The sequence below is a fragment of the Triturus cristatus genome, chromosome 1_2 (genome assembly GCF_964204655.1).
Source record: "Triturus cristatus chromosome 1_2, aTriCri1.1, whole genome shotgun sequence".
NCBI classification, from domain to species: Eukaryota; Metazoa; Chordata; class Amphibia; order Caudata; family Salamandridae; genus Triturus; species Triturus cristatus.
In genome coordinates, this window is record NC_140580.1 from 447,113,840 (window position 1) to 447,138,759 (window position 24,920).

Below are 24,920 nucleotides of genomic sequence, written 5' to 3' on the forward strand. Positions count from 1 at the left end.
CAAGGTGGACACGGGGGAGCAACAGCCTGGCTTCTGTCTAGGGAGAAAGGAGGGAGTTAACTGAAAGGACTCCGATGGATTTATTGGGCGACAAGTAAAAGCCCCGAACAAAGGGAAGGGGCGGGGAGAAAGGGAGCAGGGCAGAGTGAAGGCGGAGGGGATATTGGAGGTGGCACTGAAGAGCGAAGTCCATCCAAAGAGGAATTAGTGATGGTGAGGGATGCAGCAAATAGAGGTGGTGACCTCGAGGCAGAGAACAAGGGTAGACAGGAAACAGAGCAGCAAGTGGATGGCGCAAAGGGGGTGGGGGACAGGATGTAATAACAACAAGCATTGGCCGTGCGTGAAGTAATGAAGCTTAAATCAAAGCAAGCAAGACGCGCTGCCACGAGACGCACTCTGTGGTGGGGGAGGGGGAGGAGCACTGAAGCGCGCGCTTGGGAAAGCAAGCGAGAGGAAAGCCAGATGGCACCTGATTGAGCGATGCGAGGATTGCGTGTTACTGTGCACGTTACCGCACGCTCTAGACCACACTAAAAGCTGTGGTCGGCTTTTTAAAGCCCACTCACTAAATGTCTCACCAGAGCAGCGCATGCGCTGGCTCAGGCAAGACCTAAAAATAACAAGCATTGGCATAGCCAATAGGTCTCGCCTTTGGGACCTTATACGTGTTTAGCCATGCAACAGTTGCATAACTAAATACTTATAAGGTCCCAAAAGCGAGACCTATTGGCTATGCCAATGCTTGTGACAGTATACAACTATACAAGTCACATGTGCAAGGTCACATGTGTAACAGGCATTAAAGAGGCTACCAACTGAAAAGCCAGACTGCTAACACCACCTCATTGGAGGTGAACAGTTTCTTGGAAGTTGAGGACGGTTTGCAGAGCGGGTGACCCCATCACATCTGTTAATGATCTCAAGTTTGATGTGAATGAGAGATATCGACAGGACAAATGAATTGTGAGATTCTGTGGCCGAGGTGTTTTCTACATAACTATAGATGTGCCGCATTTACCACATATTCTTTCACCTGCATAAATTGCATATTTTAACAAAATAAGTTTCCAACTTGAACAGATCAAAAGTTACTAAAAATACTGCCACCCGTGTTTCTGCACTATGGCAGGTCATCTTTCAGTTGCCGGATAACTTTATGTGGGTGTTAAACTGATACTGATAAGGTGAAACCTCTGCCCAGATATTGTTATTATGGATAAAAATGACAAGATAGGGGGAGGAGCTTAGCGCTTGACCAAGATGGCCGCGTGAGCCTTGAGCTCCCGCTACCCTCGCGCCCTCCGGCAATCATCCTGTCCTAAATCCTGATTTTCATGCACGGAATCCTGCAGATGAGTCACAGCTGGGGCGATTGACGTTGTCCGGGCCAAGATCGCCCACCGGGGACCGAAGTTGTGCACGGCGGAAGATTGCGGCCTACCTCCGAAGGATGCCAGGGGCTTGCGTTGGCAGGATGCCCTGCCACTAATTGAACAACAGCGGCCTTGGGAGGTGTGAACTGACGGACGGATGCCGTGGCACTTTCACTTTCGCTTTCTCGCCCTTTGTTTGCTCCGGGTTGGGAGTGCGTCATACAGATCCTCTGTTGTCTGGAAGACCTCCACCCGGTCCTGACTGGCTGTTGAAGACCTAGTCGTACCTGTCTCCTCTACCTGAGTGAGGGACGTCCTCTTGCGACTGACCGTCCTGCTGTCCGAGATGTCGACCAAATCGGAGGCAGACAGGTCGAAGTCTAAGACTACCAGGCGGGGTGGCTATATCCAATCCAACAATATGGATCGTTATGCCCAGCAGAAGGAGTCGCCGGGTGGATCGGGACAGTCGCTGGAAGCACAGAAGGCCGATTCATCCCCAGCCTCGGAGTTATCATTGCAGGATATCAAGGGGGCGATAGATGGGATGCAATCTTCGATTGGGCGACAGTTCGAGACCCTGGCGCACAAGGTGGACATGATTTTGGTCGATGTCAACTTGATTCGCGCGGACCTGGGAAAAACCAATGAGCGGGTCAAGTCCCTGGATCTCAAGACTACTGGCCTCGCGGACGATGTCTCGGAACTCCAGGCTGAGGTCCGCAAGCTACGAACCGCGAATGACCTCTCCGCTCGCCGGCTCGAGGACTTTGAAGGTCGGGCCCGGCGCAATAATGTGCGCATTATTGGGGTCCCGGAAACTTCGGAGGAGCTCTCCGTGGACCTCCTCGTCGAGGACCTGGTGGTGAATCATCTTGCGCCAAAGGGCCTCGGCAAGTTTTTCGCGGTGGAGCGGGCTCACCGAGTGCCTGGCGGACGGCCTAAGGTGGGAGCCCCCCCGCGGCCGATTGTCGCCCGGATCTTCCACTTTCGAGATCGGGACGCTATCCTGCAAGCATCGAGGGTGACAGGCCCGGTGCCTTTTCAAAATGCCTCTGTGAGCTTTTACCCTGATTTCACCCAGATGGTGCAGAAACAGAGGCAAAGTTTCCTGGGGGTGAAGCGGCGGCTTAGGGATATGGACCTGAAGTATGCCATGCTTTTCCCCGCTAAGCTGCGTGTGGTATATGAGGATCGGACTTTCTTCTTCGAATCGCCGGACATGGCAGGGGACTGGTTGGATGCACTCCCTCGGCGACAGCCCGGCCGGGACAGCGTGGATGGGGTGGAAGGCGACCGGGATGGACAGAAGTGATACCTTCGGTGCTGGCCTGCTTCGATTCAGCCCTGGACAGTGACTCGCACCTTATTGCAGTAATGGGAGGGCGGCGGGGGGAAGATAGGGGCTCTTTCCTCCCTTGGGGTGCTTTTTGTAGATTTGTTTCTGGTAGGGCGACAGGCACACTGCAAGTTGGGGGGGCTTTGTAAGCTGACGCAGGGGTGCAGGGTGGGGGGGGGTTTCAGGATGTTGGGGTTGTTGTTTGGGGTTGTTGTTTTTTCTTGCAAGGCGTAGCAATGACTGTCAGAATTGTCCGATTGTGGTTCTCTGGGGGGGGGAGGTCTCTTTGTGTTCAGGGATGGGGGATAGGGGCTTAAACGTACTCAGCTGGAATGTTAATGGCTTAGGGGACCGTATAAAACGGGGGATAGTCCTGCAATTTTTGAAACGGACCTTGCCAGATGTGGTCCTCTTGCAGGAGACCCACCTTATAGGGAATATGTGTTATGCACTTAACAGAAAGGGCTACAAATTCATTGCTCACTCGGGGTTTTCCTCGGGATCCAGGGGTGCGGGCATACTTGTCAGAGCTTCCCTACCATTTGAGGTTGACTCCACCATTGCTGATGATAGGGGGCGCTTCGTGGCCGTGTCGGGGAGGTGGGAGGGCAGAACGTTGGTTTTGGTTTCTGTTTATGTCCCTCCTGCCTTGCAGGCCTCCACGTTTGCTGATCTGGGCAAGGCCTTGTTGGAACTCCCCGAAGGGATGCTAGTGGTGGGAGGGGACTTCAATGCGGTTGGTTCTGGAATGCTAGATAGGTACCCGCCCAGAGACACCGGGGGGGCTCAGAAGTGGCTTCCCGACTTTATTGATACTTTTGGCCTGGTAGATTGTTGGAGGCTGCGGCACCCCACTCAGCGACAATACACCTTCCACTCCGGGGCCCACGGGAGTCTCTCCCGGATTGATTATCTGCTCACTCTGGCGGCACACGCCTCTTTGGTAACTGAGGTTAGGCACATGGCACGGGGCATATCAGATCATTCACCGGTGTGGGCACGTCTGGACATAGGCCGGGTGGCGGGGGGCAGGGTGGCTCCCGTTAACCCCTGGTACTTTCGGGACCCCAAGCTGCGCAGTTCGTTGCTGAAGACAGTTGACCACTATTTTCGAGAAAACCAGGGCTCAGTTGACTCCGCGGTGTCCTTGTGGGAAGCTTCTAAGGCTGTACTGAGAGGAGAAGCCTTGTCCCTGGTAGTGGCCGCCAAGCGGCGGAGAGACGACGAGGTGATGCAAGTGGAGGACGAGATAGCGGCTTTAGAGTTGGCCTTGGAGGGGGATGTTGAGACGTCCACGCTGCACAATTTGAGCCTGAAGCAATTGGAGTATAGGGATCTGGTGACAAGTGCCGCCAAGACCCTTCACAGGGAGCAGCAGGGGCGGTTGTATGATGTTGGTGATAAGGCCGGGAAATTGCTGGCATGGCTGGACAAAAAGGAGCGTGTTAATCGTGTGGTGCCGGAGTTGTTGACGGATGGGGGAGAGGTTGTCGCTGATCCCGACGGTATAGTCCGGTGTTTCTCAGACTATTTTCGTACGGTATACGCCTCGGTCTCGGATAGACCGACTGAGGACTCGTGTGATCTTCTGCGTGACATCGCTCTGCCCTGCCTTTCCGCCATTGATAGGGAGGACCTCGATGGTGATATCACTGTAGACAAAGTGGCAGGTGCTATCCGTGCGTTGCGCTCCGGCAAGGCTTCGGGCCCAAATGGTCTGCCGATAGAGCTGTACAAGCTTTGTCCGGATAAGTTTGCTCCTCACTTGACCGCCATGTTCGTGGAGGTGCGGAGGAATGGGTTTCTTCCGCTCGATCAACGGCTGGCGACGATCGTGGTAATACATAAAGACGGAAAGCCCCGGGATAGGTGTGGTTCCTATCGGCCGATCTCGCTCCTCAACGCCGAGCCGAAAATCCTTGCCAAGATTCTTGCGAACCGCCTGGTCCGGGTACTTGGCGAATTGATCCACCCGGATCAGTCGGGCTTTATCCCGCACCGTAACACTGCACTAAACCTTAGACGCCTCCACGGAGTGATTGCCAGGGCGTGTACGATACGAGAGCCGGCTATTGTGGCGTCCCTCGACGCCACGATGGCCTTTGACACGGTAGAGTGGGCATACTTGTGGGCGGTGCTGGCCAAATTCGGCTTCGGGCCTGGATTCGTGGGGTGGGTGAGGCTGCTCTATGAGGGGCCTCTTGCAAGCGTCGTGGTGAACGGGCGGGCGTCGGCACCTTTCGAGCTCGGGAGAGGCACCCTGCAGGGTTGCCCCCTGTCGCCGTTGCTGTTTGCCCTTGCTCTTGAGCCGTTGGCGGCGTGGATACGGTGGCACCCGGATATACGGGGGCTTCGCTGGTCGCCTGACCACGAAGACCGTATTTCACTCTACGCTGACGACATTCTGTTATATCTTGCCTCGCCTAAGAAATCTCTGATAGTGGTTTGTGACGTCTTGACATCTTTCGGTAGAAACTCGGGCCTAGTCATTAATTGGGGGAAGTCACACTTGTATGTCCTGTGTGGAGATGTCCCGCCTGTTCCGCGTAACTGTTCGATCCAGATAGCCCAGCAGGGCTTTTTGTATTTGGGGATCTAAATTTCAACCGACCCCATCTTGCGCTACGAGAAGAACTTGCTCCCTCCCTTGGCGCGCCTGCGGCGGGATGTGGCGGGCTGGCGGCGATTGCCGCTCTCCCTCCTTGGCCGCGCTGCACTGTTTAAAATGATGTCCCTTCCCCGTTTCCTCTATGCCCTGCAGAATACTCTTGACCTGGTCCCGGCCAGCTATTTCCGTGAGATCGAAAGCCACCAGCGCGCGCTCTTATGGGACGGGCGTCCGCGTATCTCAGTCGCTAAATTGACGCTTCCATGGTACGACACTGGTATCGCGCTTCCAGACATTCGACGTTATTACTGGGCCACCCAGTTGAGCGCGATTAACCATGGTGTCTACGGTCCGGCGCTTAGCCCTGGCTTCGCCATGGACCGCGGGTTGCTCCGTGGGGGTAATTACCACAGAGCGTTGTATTCGAAATCGTCGGACCTCACCCTCACGGGGCCCACCAGAGTGGCCGTCCATGTGTGGAAGGTGGCGACGGACTCGCTGGGCTGGAGGGGGAAGCTTACCCTTGCCACCCCTCTGTTTGACTCCGAGATTCTGGGGAAGCTTTGGCGCACAAAAGGGTTCGAGAAATGGGATTTGATCGGCATATCTAGGGTTGGAGACCTTTTGGTTAAGGGTAAGATAAAGTCGTTCGAGGAGCTGCAGAAGGAATACGAGCTGGGGAGCACGGAGTTCTTCCGATATGCACAAGTGCGCCACGCCTTGCGGTCAGTCCTTGTGAAGGGGGAGAAGCTGCCCGAGTCCTCTCCGTTGGAGGATCGGATCCTGGATGGTCACATGCCAGAGAGCACGATTTCGCTCATTTATAAGAAGCTTATCAATGTTCGGGCGGATCTTCTCCTAGGGTTGCGCGCCCAATGGATAAGGGACGGCCTTGAACTAGATGATGAGGATTGGCAGTACGCAGTTTCTTCTCCCAAAGAGGTCGCTATCCCCGCGCGTCTGCGGCTGGTGCAGCTTAAGATACTCCATAGGGTCTACGTGACGGGGCCCAGGTTGGTCCACATGGGTTTCTCTGAGGAGGGCCTATGTAAGAGAGGCTGTGGTATGGTGGGTACCTTCCTCCACATTATTTGGGAATGCGGTGCGATTATGGAGTTCTGGAGGCAAGTCCACGAGGTGATGGGGGAGGTGACAGGAATTGTTATGCAGCCTGAGGCGCGATGTTGTCTCCTGAATGTCTGGAGTCCTACTGACCACAACGCGGCACAGACTCAGTGGGTGACCCTGGGGAACATGGTAGCCAAGCGCGATATCGCTCGGCTGTGGGGCTCCAATAGGCCGCCCACATTGACAGCGTGGATGGAAAACATGGACTGGAGCATGTTTAGGGAGAAGATAGTGTATTGTGCTCGGGGGCGCCCTCGGAAATGGCATGCTGTGTGGGGGCCATGGAACCAGTACAGAGGGGACATATGCCTGCCCCCCGACCCGGATCCGCCTGAGGAGCAACTTTCCCCTTAGTCCTTTTCCGGCTTTGACTTTCCCGCTGATATGTGATTGTTTCTAGAGTCTCTGCCTTTCCCTCCCTTCCCTTACTATAGATCTGTGCCTGTTGGACGTGATGGGGCTCGTCCCCCCTGATGGGAACCTCTCTTGGTGTTTACAGTACCTTTCGCCTTGCTTATGTTTAGGGTTGTATTTATGTTTATGCAAAATAGAACCTTTGGCTCTCCTGTCAGTGATATGTGGACGCAAGCATGTGTTGAATCTCTAAAGCTGCCGTACCTCCGGGTTGTCGGCTGAATAGCTGTGTCACTGATCTACAATAAAGGTTTTTAAAAAAAATGACAAGATAGTAAAATAATATGCCGCTTAGTGTGCTGCGCAATGCCACATAATTTGGCGTTTCTTGCCGTGTAATTTAGTTGTTGCATAATGTGGTCCTCCCAATTACATAATTCAAGTGGCCATGGGTATCGGGCTTGGATAGCCTATCAGCAGAACAGTATTGGTCTTCCACAGACCTCTTCATTCCTCCCTTTAGTTTGATCCTTTTGCATAGGCCACTTTAAAGCTACTACCGGATCATGAAATATGTTACAAAATTCATAATAAAGAACTAGTTTCCATGTAACACTCTGTATTAAGCAGTCTGAGGTGTTTGCGCAATTTGGCCACCAGATGTCAGTGTTCCTCCACTTTTGGACTAATAGTCCGTTACATGCGAATCATTTAGAGGAGCCGCTGACGGAAAATAAAAAAAAAACAGAGAGTGAGAAATGCAGAAAGAAAGAGAATGAGCTGCCGAGGAGAGAAGGGAAAACGAGATGTAATGCAAACAAGTTAAGTTAAAGTAAAAACAGTAAGAGCTGGAAAGACTAGATAGAGGGCAAAATGAGGAAGAAAAGGGATACTGGTAGATCAGAGATAGAGTGGAAAGGAAGGGAGGAAAGGAGGCAACACAAGGAGTTAAATGAAACAAGCATTGGCCGTCCGGCCATGAAAGCGACGCGGATGCGCGGCCGTGAAAGATATCACAGTGCGTGCATGTATGCGTGATGGCTGCTGTGCGCGTAATTGTGCGCGGAATCGCAAGCTCTAGGCCACACAAAAACCTGTGGTCTGCTTTTTAAAGCCCACTCACTAAATGTCTCGCCAGGGCAGCGCATGCGCCAGCTGAGGCGAGACCTAAAACGGAATTAAAGGAGAAGTGCTTGCAGATTTCTGAGGTGGGGGAGCAAAAAGATAAGATTGCATTATATAATGCCAGTACCAAATCAGAAAGCGAGCACAGTAGAGAAAATCAGGAGCCGAATTGAAAGGAGACAAAAGTGAGTTATCCCAGTGTGCAAGTGAAGGCGGGGCTGGAGTATGCTGCATCTTGGTGCCTGTTATCAAATTGATATACGAGTTTAAAAAAACCTATTAATCAGTGCATTTCAAACAATGTTTATGTCCTGGTTTTATAAAGCATCACGGTATAAATACCCATTAATCATGTTTTGACTTTGCGCTAGGTATATATGTCAATATAATGTTCCAAGTTCATTAATATTACCCAGCCTGATTTCATTGCCATTATTGTCCTACTATTGTTTTGTAAACCTTGATGTAACAAAAGTGCTTAGTGCTGTGCAAATAAAGTGCTTAAAGATACAGTACATACACATGTACATCCACAACACACACTGTTTATGTCTTGAAGCTCTTGGTCACATTTCTAACAAAATCCAACAGATAAATCTGTAACTTAAGTTTAAACCAAGTGTGCCTCCGGTATACTGCAACTTCAACATAGGATATCACCTCTCAAACAGTAGTGGTGCGCCGCCTTAGTTAGTTATACCTAACTAACTTGGTGCTCTATAAAACCACATCGCCACCATCTCAGTCCAAACAAGGAGTCTGGTGTGCACTAGAGAATGGAAGGCCTTACTCACAACCTCAGTGCCCCAATACTCTGAGGAGTCTCTCTAGTTGGTTTAGCGCAGTGAAACAATTTTTAACACTATATATCATTTAAATTGGCATAGCGAACACATAGTCTCCCTAATATTAACTATCGCTCACCAAATGAGTCAGAGAAAGCAGAAATAGCACTGGAAAATGCTAAGAGCACATGAAGTGGATAAGAAAATAAGTAAATTAATTTATTATGGATGAACACTTTTCAAGGCATCCCTGATATATATATATATATATATATATATATATATATATATATATATATATATATATATATATATATATATGTCTCCAGGCAGTTACAAATCGATGCACTCTCAGAAATCAAAATGCTCCAGTTCCGTCAATTTCAACAAGGGGTGTTTAATCTTACAACGCGTTTCAGCTCGTTGCAAAGCCTTGTTCACGTAAAATTAGTGCACATAGCGTGGAGATTAATAAAGTTAACAATGATGAACACTGATGGGGGACAAAAGAAAATTACCTATTGCAATGTCAGAAAGTATGTCAGACATGTTGGAATGGTAAAATCCCATGGAGTATTGTTGCAAGTTCAATATAACATGAATGTATGTATATATACTTATGTGAATGCTGATCAACATATATTGTGTTGTTCAGTGCGTTAAACTCCATTTAAACATCGCAAATAATCGCCAAACATTGTTAGTTGCATTGCATGTCAATCAAAAATTGCATTCCGCATTTCTCCTTCTAGTACACGTGTACATACTCTGAATCATACCTGATGATTATAGGTACACCAACTGGCCATAATCATCTGTCTCTCGCGCAAATGCGCAGAATGCTAAAATGAATTAAAGCTCTATCCATCAAAATAACTCTATAATAGTGTCACAGATTGGTTGTTGTGGCAAGTGCCCAACAGCTCTGTGAGAAGAAGCGAAACACAAAAACAAGAGCCAGTCCAAAACACATGTTTGTATAGTCCCTCTACGTTCACCTACTGTACCCATCCGTCCACCGAATTAAGTGATGACAGGGGAAAAGGGTAGGTTGCCTGTGAATAGTGTGTGCCGGTGTCTGGGCCCCTTCCTTTCCTCCTGTGAATAAATAAAAAAAGAGAAAAAAACTTATGACTTAGTATATAACCATCTCAAAGTGTCTAATAACATTAAAATAATGCAACATTTCCTTTATCAATGTGCGGATGGATAATGGATAAAGAAGAGAAGGGGAGAGAGGGGGGCAGGGAAAAAGGAGGGGGAAGACGGGGAGGAAAGGGCGGGAGTAGAGGGAATGTAGGGAAAGGGGAAAAGGAAAAGAAAGGGAAGGAGGGGAGGGAAACAGCACAGAGAGAACCTAAAATTACAATGCACTTTCTATATATGCAGTGCTCCAGAAAATCTACATATGTATATATAGAGAATTGGTCATTATGAAGATTGTAATGATTGGCATTTATTCCCTAAGATGAATCGCTAGTTCTTCATCCTGATTTAATCCACCAGGATGTTTTGTCTGAAAGTCCACAATATATTTGGATTCTCTTTGTCTGAGTTTAAGTACTCGATCACCACCCCTGGGGCTGTTAAGAATTTGTTCAAGGATGAAGAATCTCAGGAGTCCAGGGTTCGAAAAATGCTTATCCCTAAAATGACAGGCTACTGGGTATTTTTCATCTATGTGTGTGATCGCCCGGAAGTGTTCCAATACATGTTTCTTGGCCATAAGCGTGGTACTGCCAATGTACCATAATTTGCACGAGCATTCTATCCCATAGATGACAAAGGTAGAACTGCATGTGAGGAATTGGGTGATCTCTTTGAATATCCCATTACAGTTAACTCTCTTGCAGAGGACACCCCCGCAGTCACTCCTGACAGCGTGCACGCGCCCTCGCAAAAGCTGTGCGAGGAGGTAGCGGCCATGTCTTAGCGTCTCGGGCTGCCTTACGAATGCAGATACAGTTAGCGTGAGGCAATCACTGAGTACTTCTATTGTTACAATTGTATTCAGAGTTGTCCAAACGTTTTATGACGCAGGTTCATTGACGTTAGTATGATAATACATCTCGTTTGTTGTACACAGTAACAGGATAGACGACCGAGAAATTTAACATACTGAGTATTCAAATGAGTGCACCCTACTATAATTTTTACACAGATATACATATTTAGGGTTTAACCCCTTCGCTGCGGCGGGAATTCCGCCGCAGCGCTGGGAGGTGTGGGGGGGCAGCGCGGTGGCGCTGTGCTCATGACGGAGCCACTCCGTCATGAGCCACGTTGAGCTGTGCTCATGACGGAGTGGTTCCGCCATGACTCCGCCCAGTTGCATTGTCCCCCCGCACAGGCGGGGAAACAGCGCCGCGTGGGCGGAGCGGCCGCCAACGGTCGCGGCCTGACGGAACCGCTCCGTCATGAGCACACGGCAACCGTGGCTCATGACGGAGTGGTTCCGTCATGAGCGGGGAAGGGGTTAAGTAAAACAATTGTAGAAATGGCAAGTGTTCAAGTTACAAGATGGCCATTTCATATCACCTCGGTTTCAGAGTAAGGGGCGGAGTCTCATAATTTGTCACGACCTGAAATTTCATTACGCAGCTGTTTGGAAGGCGGGACGCTTAGCAATACTAATGGAACGTATGCAGTAAAAACCTGTCTATTTCGTATCCGAAGAAAGTTGAAATTTGGTATTCAAAACACGAGCGTGAGTGTTTACTATCCAATATATTGTGACCTAAAGCAGGTGGCCTTTTCTGGGTTTTAAAGTTACTAAATGAAGTGAGAGAGGGGGAGAGAGAGAGAGCGAGAGAGAGAGCGGGAGAGACAGAGAGAAAGAGAGAGAGAGAAAGCGAGAAGAGAGAGAGAGAGAGAACCTGGGAGTGCTGGTGAGTGGTGTGCGCGCACAAGGTGCCCGCGAGCAATGCGCTTAATGAGCCATGACGAGAGAGGAAAGCCAGATGGCGCCTGTGCGCGTAACTGTGCGCGTAACCGCAAGCTTTAGGCCACACAAAAAGCGTGTGGTCCGATTTTTGAAGCCCACTAACTAAAAGTCTCGCCAGAGCAATGCATGCGCTGGCTCAGGCAAGACCTAAAAATGGTAGGCACAACGGAGGGAGGGCGGGGTGAAGCAGGCATGGAGGGGGGTGGGGTATAAAGAAGGCGCCAAGGATGGAATGTAAGCAAGGGAGAAACATGATAAAGAAAATAATGCTTAAAGACTTAACAGGTACCCTGTAACAACCAAAGTAAAAGGGTCAGTCCCCATGGGAGGTGACAAATGAAGAGGAGGCGGTACTAAGGAGCGATTAACAAGCCTATTTATGAATCAGAAGCCAGCATTTAGGAAGGACAATGACACAAGCCAATGGCAAATATGGGTGGAGAGTGGGCGGGGCTTGTATTACCTATTCCTCTACAACAAGTCTCCCAGAACAGCGCATGCACACTGACTCTAGGCTCAACCTAAAATGTCCCTCAGCATGGGCTGTCTTTAGCGTCACTGGGTGAAGACTGTACATTTATGATACACGCCAACACGAAAGTGGGAAATTTTCAAAAAGTAGCCAGGAGAATTTATTTCTCCCATTAACCTCAAATGAAGGAGAGGCGATTTCAGTAGGGAGACAGCCAAAATAAAGTCATTTTTGCTTCTGAAATCAGGAGTCTCCTGCCCGAATCGGATCTATTGACATGTATGTATTTATTCAGTTGGAATTCATGGAAGCCAGGAATTTTTGTGCGTGGTTCTTACTTTACAGTATGGCAGTTCATTTTCTTTTTCTCATCTGTTAAATAACTTTCCACCTGTAGCATACATGCCAGTAAACTCAATTCATGAACAAATAAGCATGTGGCCAGTAGTGGGGATACATTATGTACCGAAGGTAATTTATAATAATGGAAACATTAATTCACATTGCATTGTGACCAAACTACCAGTCATTATTGAACATAATTTATTTGTGATACCACAGATTTATATTCATATATGTATATATACATATTGTGGAGTTGGATGTAAATAAACTTGTGGATACAATTTGTACTTGTGCAAAGGTAGAGATCAATACACCTTTTGTCTTAAAGGTTATGCCCTGCATGTGCGACTACCTTCAGGTGGATCATGGAACAGAACGAGTGCAGTAGCTCCTGTTGGGTACAGTAAACTTCAGAGGAACAAGCAATAGATGAACTTTGGTATGCATGTAAAAGTCAGCATATGCATGTTTCCAGACATCTTTGTAATTGTTCACAAATACGAAGATTGAAAAGTCCACAGTAAAATACTGGCATCACTAATAAATTATGTTGAATGAAGCGTGTTGTTGGGGGCCACGGGGGGAGCCTCAAGGCTCCTGCTCCTCATATCTTGGTGGAGCTGCTATTTCTCTTGCGCAGGTAGCAGCTAATAATGCTGCTCTCTGTGGCTGGGAGCAATATTTGGAAGTCTGCTCCCAACGGACAGAAACATTTGTGAAGCTCCTGTCTGCTGGGAGCAGACTTGCTGTTTACTCCTGTTTGGCGGGAGATTTAAAAATGCTCTCACCAAGCGAGAGCAAATGCAGGTTTCAGCACAAACAGGGAAACTGCTATGTCTGGAGGGTGGACATCCCAGGACATCGCCTCTGAACAGGCTCTGGAGTGGACTGGAACTCCCTGCAACTCAGGGATTTCAGTGAAAAGAAAGTAGATCTATCCTTATTTTCCCAGATTATGACAATATGTGGTCTATGCCAGGTAGATCTCTTTGCATCTCAGCTTACTTGCCAATTATCAATGTTTTAGAGCTGGAGACTGGACCCACTGGTCTTATTGACGGACACATTCTTACAGAAGAGGACAGTTCGGAATTATGCCTTTCCCTTTTGCACAGTTCTCAGGGTAGTACATGCAGTCAGGAACTAACTGGAGGAATTAAACTTGATTTTGTCTCGGTGAACAACAGAGTTTGTTTCTGATTCTTCTGGAACAATCTTGTGACTTTCAACTCTGTTAGCACTTGTTCCGATTCTCATCTTGGACCTTCTGGGTCATCAACATCCACCGGTAATGCTCCAACAATTGAGATTAGTAGTTTAGAGACTTTCCAGAGATGCTGGAAAGTGCCAGGCATTTTGGTACAAGCTTTTAACTACATTCATAAAGCATGTGCCAACTTGAAACCACAAGAAATATAGATAGACTTGGAGAAGATAGTCATGCTTTTGCATGGAATGGAATCTCGATACAGTGTCAGTAGTTATAACCTGTATTAGCAATCACCTACCTTCCTTGGTATCAGATGGTCTTTTCTACAACACAATCAACTCATAGATCAGTGATTCCAGCTGGTCATGTTCCTATGCTAACAGACTTGTTGGCGAACATCCGCTGGTTTCCAAGGTGTTGAGAGGTATTCGATTTGTAGCTCCACCTCAAGCTAAATACTCAGTCATATATGATGTAAGCTTGGTCCTCAGATCCCTTCAATCTTGGCTGATAACTCTTTTTCCAGAAAAAAACTATTCGCTAAGTTAGCCTTGCTGCTATGTCTGGTCTCTTGCAAACAGGTTCCACACGTGCAAGTTCTTGATTTGGCAAGTAGGTGTTTTACTCCTGAAGGAATTTCCATTGTGGTTTCTGAAAAGAATATACCATCAACTAGACATGTTTCCTTTTCTGCATTACCATGCATGGTTCAATGTCTTCAAGAGTACAAAAAAGTAAATTCTCCGCTTAAGTGCTCCCAATCTGGTCAATTACTAATTTCCCTAGAGCATCCTTATGCACCAGTATTTTGCTCCACTGTATCCTGTTTGGTTAAATGGATTTTAGTTCAAGTGGGCATTGACACTTCGTTTGTTGCCCACTCAGTCAGGGGAGCTATGTCCTCAAAGTCCTTCAGGGTAGAACACTTTGAAGAAATAATTTGGATGGCAGGTTGGTCATCCACATGAATGTTTAATGAATGTTATTATATACCAGTAAGTGATCCATTTTCGATGATTGTGAATAAGATTTAAACTTCCATAATCCAAAGCCTCAGGTCCTGTTATAAAAAGTTTGATTATTTGGTTAATGTAGGAGGCTGGCTTAGTATATGGTGCACACTTATTTAAGTGAAGCACTTTGCACTAATCCAAACAACCTTTATGGTGATTTTAGTGATCTTGGACAACCGTAGAAAGCTCTCTAAGTGATAACTGTGGAGAGCAGCCTTAAGGCTTAGTCCAGAAGGAGTGTTAAGCAGCTTTTTTTTTAACCAGAGCTAATCATTTAGTGTAGGTTAAATGAAAAAGAACCACACAGTGTATTTATAAAAATATGTCTATTTAATATACAACACTCACAAACACATTGGTATGTCTCCTATCTGGAGATAGCAACCCAGTTACACACAATACTTCAATTGCAAACAGGTAAGTAAGCACAATACACAGGGGTCTCCAGGGGGAGACCAAACCATATACTGAGAAAGTGGAATGCAAACTGTGACCAAAGTCAGGACTTGGACCAGGATACTGAGAAGAGCTGGGGACACGAGGGACCACCCAAGGTAAGTACCCAGGAACCCCACCGAGGCTGTGCGCACAGCGGAAACACAGCCGCGTACTCAATAGAAGTCAACGGGAAAGTTGTGGTTGCAGTTTTGAAGAAGAAGGACCCTTCCCAGTGGACCCTGATGAAAACCCATGGAAGACAGAAAGTTGGAGCATCACCCCACCCATGGATACCCCAGGAACCAGGATACCTATACCAGGGAAGCCGGGTGCATAGGTGCAAGTGACGTCAGAAACTACAGTAGACCACAATGGTGGACTTCAGAAAAGATGCCGCTGCGAAGACTGTGCAAGAGTCTGGTGGAATCCAAGGGTGGATTCTTGAAGAGCAGAATCTGCAAGCAGAGGGGACAGAGTCTATGCCATTCAGAGGTGAACAGGAGGCACGGAAGAGCAATGACCACCGATGACAGAAGATGCCGGAGTGATGATGGTGAACCTGCCATTGCAGCAGTGGGGACCAGGCAATGCTGAGGAAGACCAGGAGCCGTTCACGAGCTGTCCCACTTCGGAAGTCGAGAACCAAGGGGTTGGTGTCCTGCCAAAGCACCAACAAGTCTTGGCAGCGCAAAAAGACGTGGAAAAGAATGAAGGAGCAACGTTGAGACCAGCAACATTGGTGAAAGAGCAGGAGAGTCAGAGCAGGCCCAAGAAAGCAGGGGAGTCCAGCAAGAGAAGACCCTCGAGAGGACCAACAGGCCAAAGGCACAGGAGTCGCAAGAGGAACTCAAGCAGCTCATCAAAGATGATGACCCCTCAGTGTAGAGAATGCAGTGAGGACAAAGATCATGGTAGGAAGAGATGCTGGAGGCTGGAGCTTCTTGTAGCCCAAGGATCTCTAGAGTGCAGAGCCAACAAGCCTTGGCAATGGCAAGTCAACGCTGTCCACAGGGGTTCGATCCCAGCGGTTCCGACGAGGGATACTGACCTCAAAATTGCAGAGAAGACAGGTCAGGCCTCGAGGGAGGTGCAGAGCCTTCATCTGTGTTGCTGAGCTTTTTGAAGTCCCTGGGACGTCAGGAGCAGCAAACCGGTCAGCTTTGTTGCGTTGCCTGCAGACGCATGGGAGTGATTCCTTCAGTCCAAGGGACATTAGTTCCAGTGTCCTTGATGCCCAAAGGTCTGTTGAAGATCCTGGATGAAGCACCAACACAGAATACGAAGAAGGGTTGTAGAATAGCGAGACCAGGAGCAGCAGGAGTCTTCCATGATGCAGTCTTGGTTCCAGGCAAAGAGTAAGTGTCCAGACGGTCAAAAAGTGAAGTGGTGTCAGACTTGAGTATTGTCCCAGGATGAATCTGAGGACCCACCCACATGTAAGTACTTTTATACCCCATGCAAGGGGTTAGGACGACTTAGGTGTCCCTCCCAGAGGAGAGGCTGGACAGAGAGGAGGATACTCCCATGTCCTTTGTCCAGTTTCGCGCCAGAGCAGGAGCCGAGGGCTCCCTGAACTGGTTCTAACTAGAGTATGCAAGGAGGGCACCCAATTGTGCCCTACAAAGCAGTCTGGTGGTGCTGGCAAGCGCCCCCTCCCCAGCCAATACACTAAGTCCTGTCTGGGAGGTGGTCACATCTCCCGGGGAAAGGAAACCTATTGTTCTACCTTCCCCTGCTCGAGCTCAGCTCAGCAGCAGGAGGGCAGAAATGTGTCTGTGGTCGGCAGCAACACTAGCCTGCTAGCCAACCCTGAAGGGCTGTTACTGGGAGTGCTAGGGGCTTCCCGGAGGAGCCCCCAATGCATGGAATCATACCTCCAACACCGCTCGCGGTGTTGGGGTATAATTCTAACATGTTTGATACTAAACATGCCCAGGTTCGGCACAGCCACCATATAGTTAGCCATCACATTATAACGCATGGTCACGATATGTATCAAAATGGCACTTACAAAGCCTGGAAAATCGACTCCGGGGTTTGTAGGGCACCCTGAAAATTACAATCTAGCACCCTGCCTTCAGGATTGAAAGGCCTGCCTTAGGGGTGACATAGGTTTTAAGAATAGTGACCTCAGATATAAGGAAACGGATATCTGTCATAAGTGGTGCTAGCACCAGCTTACACAGGCTGCAATGGCAGGCCTGTAGTCATAGTTTGAGTGGTCTCTCATGGGTGCCATAACATATGCTGCAGCCCAAGTGAGACCCCTGGTGTACCTATGCCCAGGGTATCTTCATACCATATACTAGTGACTTACATGGGTACACCAGTAGCCAATTGTGGAGGTACCAAAGTACTTACCATGAGAAATGTAGGGAGGAAGCACAGTGGCTGGGTTTCTGATTAGCAGGATCCCAGCCAGACTATTCCAAAAAACATACTGATACCAGCAAAAAGTGGGGGTAACCATGAAAGCAGATCCTACTTTCCTACAGTTACGAATACTGTTTGAGAGAATAAAATGGGAATGACTCCCGTATAAATCCTGCAGGTTGTTCTTTTACATTAGGAATTAGTGATAAGATTGTATGGGAGCCTGTACAATAATTCCTTTATACAAGTTATAACCTTTATGTTGATAACTTCTATAAAGGAGTCCTGCTGTTTAGCGAGCTGTGCAGCACTGGCACTGACCCGAATATTGCGGTTGACCTGGGCTTATCAGGACTTTTTGGTGCATTGGGCAGACATTGTTGTTACTCACGTCTTAACTAAGTTCGATCTTTTGACACGCTTTTTACCATAAGGAAAGTCGTGGATATTTACTGTTTAAATCTATGTGATAGTGAATTTTCTAATGGTCGCCGGATGCGTTTGGTCCTCGGGCTCTGAGGAGTAAGATTTATACCACACACAGAGATTGGATATGCTACTAGTTCTTCTACACTGATATTCCATCAGAGCCTTGAAAAGGTTGTCGAAAAGGATGAAACACGCGTCGGCTGTTTCTCAATATCAGACTGTACAAGAAAGTGGAAAAACATTTAATAAAGCAACTGGAACCATCGGTCTCTCATAGTGACTTCGCTATATTTGGATTCTTGCTATACAAATTTGGACCTGTCAAACTGACGGACTGCTTACTAATTAATCGGTGGTGCTCTGGACAATCAATATATATTTTCTTGTATATTGGGAAATTGTTTCCTTTATACTTTACACCATCTAGGTGACGTGGTATTATCTCTTCCATTGAGCACATTTTACTGTTTGTTGGACTAATTTATTTCCTGAATATTGTGTATGTGCTAGCATTTATTTTAGGCCACTGGCACCTTCGTATTTATGCACAACATACAATATGTATGTCTATCGTGAGACTACCACCGAACCACTGATGTTGACTTTCAGATGGCCAATATTAATAGTCCTACTGCTGTAGTAGCAATAGCCTCTGCTTCATCTGCTGTGGAGGATGTTACAAGGCTGCAGGATCGGTGCTTTGCTGACAGCATAATTGGAAAAAAGAGGACTACATATTGCCAATACAGAGTTTGCACTTGTCAAGGAAAGAGGCTGGAGAGTCATTATTACAGTCCCATTTGCCCTTCTCATCCAGGCAAGTGTTGGTCAGGGCTCCAAGTGATACAGAGACACAGACAAGAAGAGATAGGTAAAGCTTAGCCGAGGTTTGTTTTAATCCGAATGTCATGAAGTTAGAAGGCAAACGGACACACAGAACCCTACTCCCATATTCATACTACAAACACACACCTTTAACCAAACATACAAGTCGGCCAGTTAACTCTGCATGCTTGCAGCACTTGTGTGTTTATACAAATGGCAAACAACAGAAACAGAAGATCCCCAGTGCTTGCTGAGAGTGTCCGCTTATGAAGGATGCCACATAAGTTGTTAATGCAAAAAGAACAATTGATGTACAGAATGCAGAACAATGTCCTACATTCACCCAAGTACAGAGATCTGGGCCTAAATCCTTCGTTTTTGTTCACCATACCATTTCAGTTTGAACCCAGCCATATGCAAATCAGTCTTGACCCTGCGCCCAATGGGAACAGTTCAGCCCGAACTGCCAAGCCAGGTCCTCCCTACATTCCGTCCATATATGGTTTCTCTTTTACATATGTTGTTGGTGACATTTCTTCATACTTTTCCCCATTTTCCAAATCCACACTGTGGTGACTTAATATTGGGTGAGACAGGAGTACTTGGGCCCAGGCTAAGCTGCTATCCTGGAAAACCTACAAAACCAAGGCATATCTGAAAACTAGACACACAGGGAGTCCAGAGTGTTGTGAGTTGCATGGCCCCCACTCCATGCAAGATTTTTCTTGGTTTTGTCAAAGTGCTACATTGTAATATATTTAAGTTCCTAAATCAATAAATTGTGAAAGACATCAATAGAATCAGGGGGCATGCTGGGGACTGTGTAGCAATACAATACAATTTGTAAAGCGTTCAGCTGCTTCAGAAGAAGCGTCCCGGTGTGTGAGAGGGTGAACTCCGGGGTATTAATTCCCACTGCGGGTTACGAACGGCAGCGACCAGAATCCTTCACATATGGGGAACAGACTACTAGGGGCAGAATCAGGAAAGTCGCGGCCAGGAAAAGAGACACACCCACCTTTTGTGTTTTTTCACAGCGAGGCAAGGAGGAGGAGAGGGGAGGGTTGACCCCGGAAGTACTGTTTCGCCACCATTGAAAGAGAGGCAAGACCAGGAAGAGACATCGTTGACCAGCGGAAGTGAAGAGCGGTACAAGGAGTCAAGTGGGGGACTGGAGCAAGACGCCGAGCAGAGCGCTGGACGGGAGCATGGTGACCGGAGTTGCAACGAAGAGGAGGAGGCAGACGACCACTGGACCGAAGAGTGGTGGCGTCCACCGGAGGAGGCTGAAGAGCGGCCGCAATTCAGGAGAGTTGCGGCGGAGCCGGTGAGTTACACTGGTTCTGGGGAAAGGAGGTTGGAGTAGATGAGGGAAGCGGGAGGAGGATGGATAACGAGCACGGGTCAGGAGAATAGCACTCTGCATACAGACTCTGAAACGGTAGGGGAGAACAAACCCCTGCTAGCAATTGTGGGCACAATATCTTTTATTTCCAGCACACCGCCCTGATATTCGTTTACCTTCCCTCTTTTTCCCCACCCCATCGTGACTTCCTTCACAGAGAGCACGAACTGCGAATAATCCCTAGGCATCACCGGGTGTAGGTGACGGGTTTTCTATTCACCCTTTATTGCCACAGTATCACTGACGGCCTCCATTTTCTTTCCTCTCTGCAAGCCTCCGGATGAAGCCAGTACAATGGACGAGCCAGATGACCGCCCCCTGAACACCTGCCCTGTAAAAGAAGGAGCGGATCAAGCATTTTCATGTCCCCAAACCGGGAGAGAGAAAACGGAACAGGAAGAGGACCACCCCACCCCTGTAGTAAAACCTAAGACTGTGTCACCTGATAATAAAGCACAAACCGTTAGACAGTACATTCAGCCTCCACGTCTGTATATACAACCTACCCTCCCACAAGTGGTGTCAGAAGTGGGATCCAGCGGAGACATGGAGGCTGCTCTGGTAAAAATGGCGGAGAACCAGGAACACCTGGGTAAGGTGATGGAACGGTTTCTCACAGTGATGGAGGAAGATCGAGACAAGATACAGAAGGTGCCGACGGGACAAGGTCAGGCACATGGGGCAGCCATGGAGAAACTCACTGAGGCCCTGGGACATCAGAGGGGACCCACCTCCCTTCTATCCATGGTTTTACAGCGATATGTTAGTGGGAAAGATCCGGATTTCTTCTTTAATAACTTTGAGCGAATAGCCACTGCGGCGGCCTGGCCCGTGGACAAGTGGGGACAGTATCTGGGACCCCTCCTTTCGGGAGATCTGCAAGTGGCCTATCAAGCAGCGACAGTTCAAGGAACGGTCCCCTACGCAGACATTAAACAATGCATCATGGAGAGACTAGGAATAGATGATGAATCCTACAGGATAAAGCTACGAAAAATAAAAGAAGGACCCCAAGAAACCCCTCGAGCACTGTATTTCCGGGTGAAGGACATGACAGAACGATGGCTGAAGCCTGCTACTACCGACAAAGACGGCATTATGTCCAAGATATACTTGGAACAATACTTGACCTCCCTCCATCCACCCATACAGAGATGGGTACGGCAACAGGCCCATCTCACTTTAGAAACAGCAGTAGAAATAGCCATCGCATACAGCCGTGCTCAGGAAAATCTGGCAGCTCTGAACCCCACAGAACCCCTCGTCCACCTATTGTAAAGAAACCGGAACCCGTTACCATCATTCCCGGAACTCCCAGAACCCCAACAATCAGACCCCCTCCCCCAGGACCACAGTGTTTTCATTGTGGAGGAATGGGACACATCGCCCGGTTCTGTCCACAAAAGGAAGAACCCATGGAGATAGGAATGTCTCGCAATTATTACTGTTCCTCCTCCGAGAAGAGACCTCCTCTGTATCACTGTAAAGTGACGGTGAATGGGCAACCAGCAATGGCTTTGGCTGACACAGGTTGCCGCCAAAGCGTTATCAGATCTCAGGACCTGGAACCGTGGATCGAACCCATCGACGGGACCATCGCTATCCATTGTGTGCACGGCGATACCAAGCAGTATTCCACTACCCAAGTCCAGATTCAACATCAGAACGACTCGGGCACCTCCTTAAAGGTGGGACTCATCCCCAATTTGCCGGAACAGGTCATTCTTGGGAACGACTACCAAAACCTACTCCAAATGATAAAGAGTGCCCCACTAAAGAAGAGGACTGGTGGGCCACGGCCCCTTTTTCTGGGGAAGAAAACAAGGAGTGGCCAAAATCCAAACCAGGGAAAAGCAGGAAACAAAGAAGGGCGGAAAAAAGAAAGACCCCTACAGTATTGCCTGTCTTGCCGGAGGATAATCCCTGGGAAACGGATAGAAATTTGCGTGCCACTCACCGGGAAGATCCCGTTCTACAAGAAGCTTGGAACACCGCTCTAGAACGAGAGGATCCCCTACATGTAGGTCCTTATTTCTTCATTAGAAACGGGTTATTGTACCGAAAAGGAAGCCCCACCCAGACTCCCCAGTTATTGATCCCGGTACCCTTTAGACAAAAAGGTAATATTTTTGGCCCATAGCCATCTGTTGGGGGGACATTTAGACTGAAAAGACCGAGAAACAGATTACAGAACGTTTCTACTGGCCTGGCATTTACCAACAAGTAAAAAGGTACTGTAGAGAATGACCCCTTCTGTCAGAAGAATAGTAGGTATAGGCATCCCCAAGCACCCCTACGTCCTCTTCCTATCATAGAGGAACCCTTCCGTAGAGTAGGGATGGATATTATAGGACCCCTACTACCATCTCGAAGTGGGTGTCGATACGTTCTGGTCATTGTTCATTATGCCACCCGGTTTCCAAATCTACGAAATTAATTTGTTGAAGAGATAGGAGGGACCCTTACCGGCACTCGTTACCAAAGCAGATGTAGCGGTTCCTTTGTTTGAGCAGTGCATGGATCCTGCGCTTTCTCCCATCTTGAAAAAAAAACTGACAGACGTTCTTCTACCTCTCCATGACATCTTTTCCTTGACTCCTGGAAGAACGTCCATGGTGAAACATGCCATCAAGACCCCCCCTGGTAAATGGGTATGCCTCAGACCTTATCGAGTACCCGAAGCACGCCGACTTACTATCCGAGAAGAAGTACAAAAGTTGTTACAGATGGACATCATAGAACCTTCCATCAGCGAATGGAATTCGCCGATAGTTCTCGTACCGAAGCCAGACGGCTCGGTACGTTTTTGTATCGATTTTAGGGAAATTAACAAAATCTCAGAATTTGATACATATCCCCTCCCAAGAGTGGCCGAAATGGTCGAAAGGATAGGCAGAGCCAAATATATCAGTACCCTGGACCTCTGTAAAGGGTACTGGCAAATACTCCTGCACAACCAAGACAAAGAAAAAACGGCATTCTCCACCCCAGATGGATTATACCAATTCAAGGTATTGCCCTTTGGGTTGCACAGAGCTCCAATAACTTTTCAGAGAGCCATGAATCAAATCCTGTAGCCCCATGAAAAGTACGCCGGCGCATATATAGACGACATAGTCATCTATAGCGACAATTGGGAACAACATATGTCCCATTTGTCACAAGTAGTAAGAGCCCTAGGACTTCATGGTCTCAAGATCAATCCTGCCAAAAGCCGTCTAGCCGCCCAAACAGTCCGGTATCTAAACTATTTTTTGGGTGAAGGAGTCATTAGACCCCAGGATTCCAAGCTGACCGCCATCTCTCAAATCTCGCTACCCAAATCGAAAAAAGACCTCCAAGCCTTTTTAGGGCTGCTCGGTTATTATCGACGGATTATGCCCAATTTCTCACAAACCGCTGCCCCTCTCACTAACTTGTTACAGAAAACAATAAACACAGAGGCAAGGTTAGGACACCCTTCACCGGAGATTTTACAGGCCTTTGAATCCCTAAAGAAATTCCTTACATCCGATACTGTGTTAGCCAGTCCAGATTACTCGCTTCCTTTCGTTCTTCAGACTGACGCCTCGGAACAGGGACTAGGTGCCGTATTATCTCAAGTAACGAAACAGGGAGAGGAGAAACCCATATTGTACACCAGTAGGAAGTTATTTCTGAGGGACCGAAACTATGCAGTCATAGAGAAAGAGGCTTTGGCAATCAAATGGGCCATAGAGACACTATGATATTACCTAGAAGGGAGAGAGTTCACCTTGTATACGGATCACGCCCCTTTAGAATGGTTAGCACGAAACAAGGGTAATAACGAAAGAGTACTGAGGTGGTTTCTGGCATTACAGCCCTACAGATTTCAAACCCAACACCGAAAGGGATCGGACCAATGAAATCCCCAAGAACAAAGCCCTAGTAGTAAGACAGCAAGGGGAAAGGGATGTGAGAGGGTGAACTCTGGGGTATTAATTCCCACTGCGGGTAACCAACGACACCGACCAGAATCCTTCACGTATGGGGAACAGACTACTAGGGGCAGAATCAGGAAAGTCGCGGCTAGGAAAAGAGACATACCCACCTTTTCGTGTTTTTTCACAGCGAGGCAAGGAGGAGGAGAGGGGAGGAGTTGACCCCGGAAGTACTGTTTCGCCACCACAGAAAGAGAGGCGAGACCAGGAAGAGACGTCGTTGACCAGCGGAAGTGAAGAGCGGTACGAGGAGTCGAGTGCGGGACTGGAGCAAGACGCCGAGCAGAGCGCTGGACGGAAGCACGGCGACCGGAGTTGCGACGAAGAGGAGTAGGCAGACGACCACTGGACCGAAGAGTGGTGGCGTCCACCGGAGGAGGCTGAAGAGCCACCGCAACTCAGGAGAGTTGTGGCGGAGCCGGTGAGTGACACTGGTTCTGGGGAAAGGAGGTTGGAGTAGACGAGGGAAGCGGGAGGAGGGTGGATAACGAGCATGGGTCAGGAGAATAGCACTCTGCATAGAGACTCTGACACGGTAGGGGAGAACGAACCCCTGCTAGCAATTGTGGGCACGATATCTTTTATTTCCAGCACAGCTCCCTAATATTCGTTTACCTTCCCTCTTTTTTCCCACCCCATCGTGACTTCCTTCACAGAGAGCACGAATCGCAAATAATCTCTAGGCATCACCGGGTGTAGATGACGGGCTTTCTATTCACCCTTTATTGCCACAAGATCACTGAAGGCCTCCATTTTCTTTCCTCTCTGCGAGCCTCCTGGTGAAGCCAG

General features: G+C 48.3%; 1 protein-coding gene across 2 annotated transcripts in view; it reads right to left on the minus strand.

The window, feature by feature from the left end:
- Positions 1-24,920, minus strand: part of KIF11 (kinesin family member 11) — a 271,380-nt gene that overhangs the window by 237,306 nt on the left and 9,154 nt on the right. The window contains exon 2 of one of the 2 annotated variants that reach the window (XM_085606145.1): positions 9,714-9,813. The gene's annotated coding sequence lies outside the window, so the exon portion shown is untranslated. The remainder of the gene's footprint in view (positions 1-9,713; positions 9,814-24,920) is intronic. The other variant, XM_085606146.1, reaches the window with a different exon arrangement.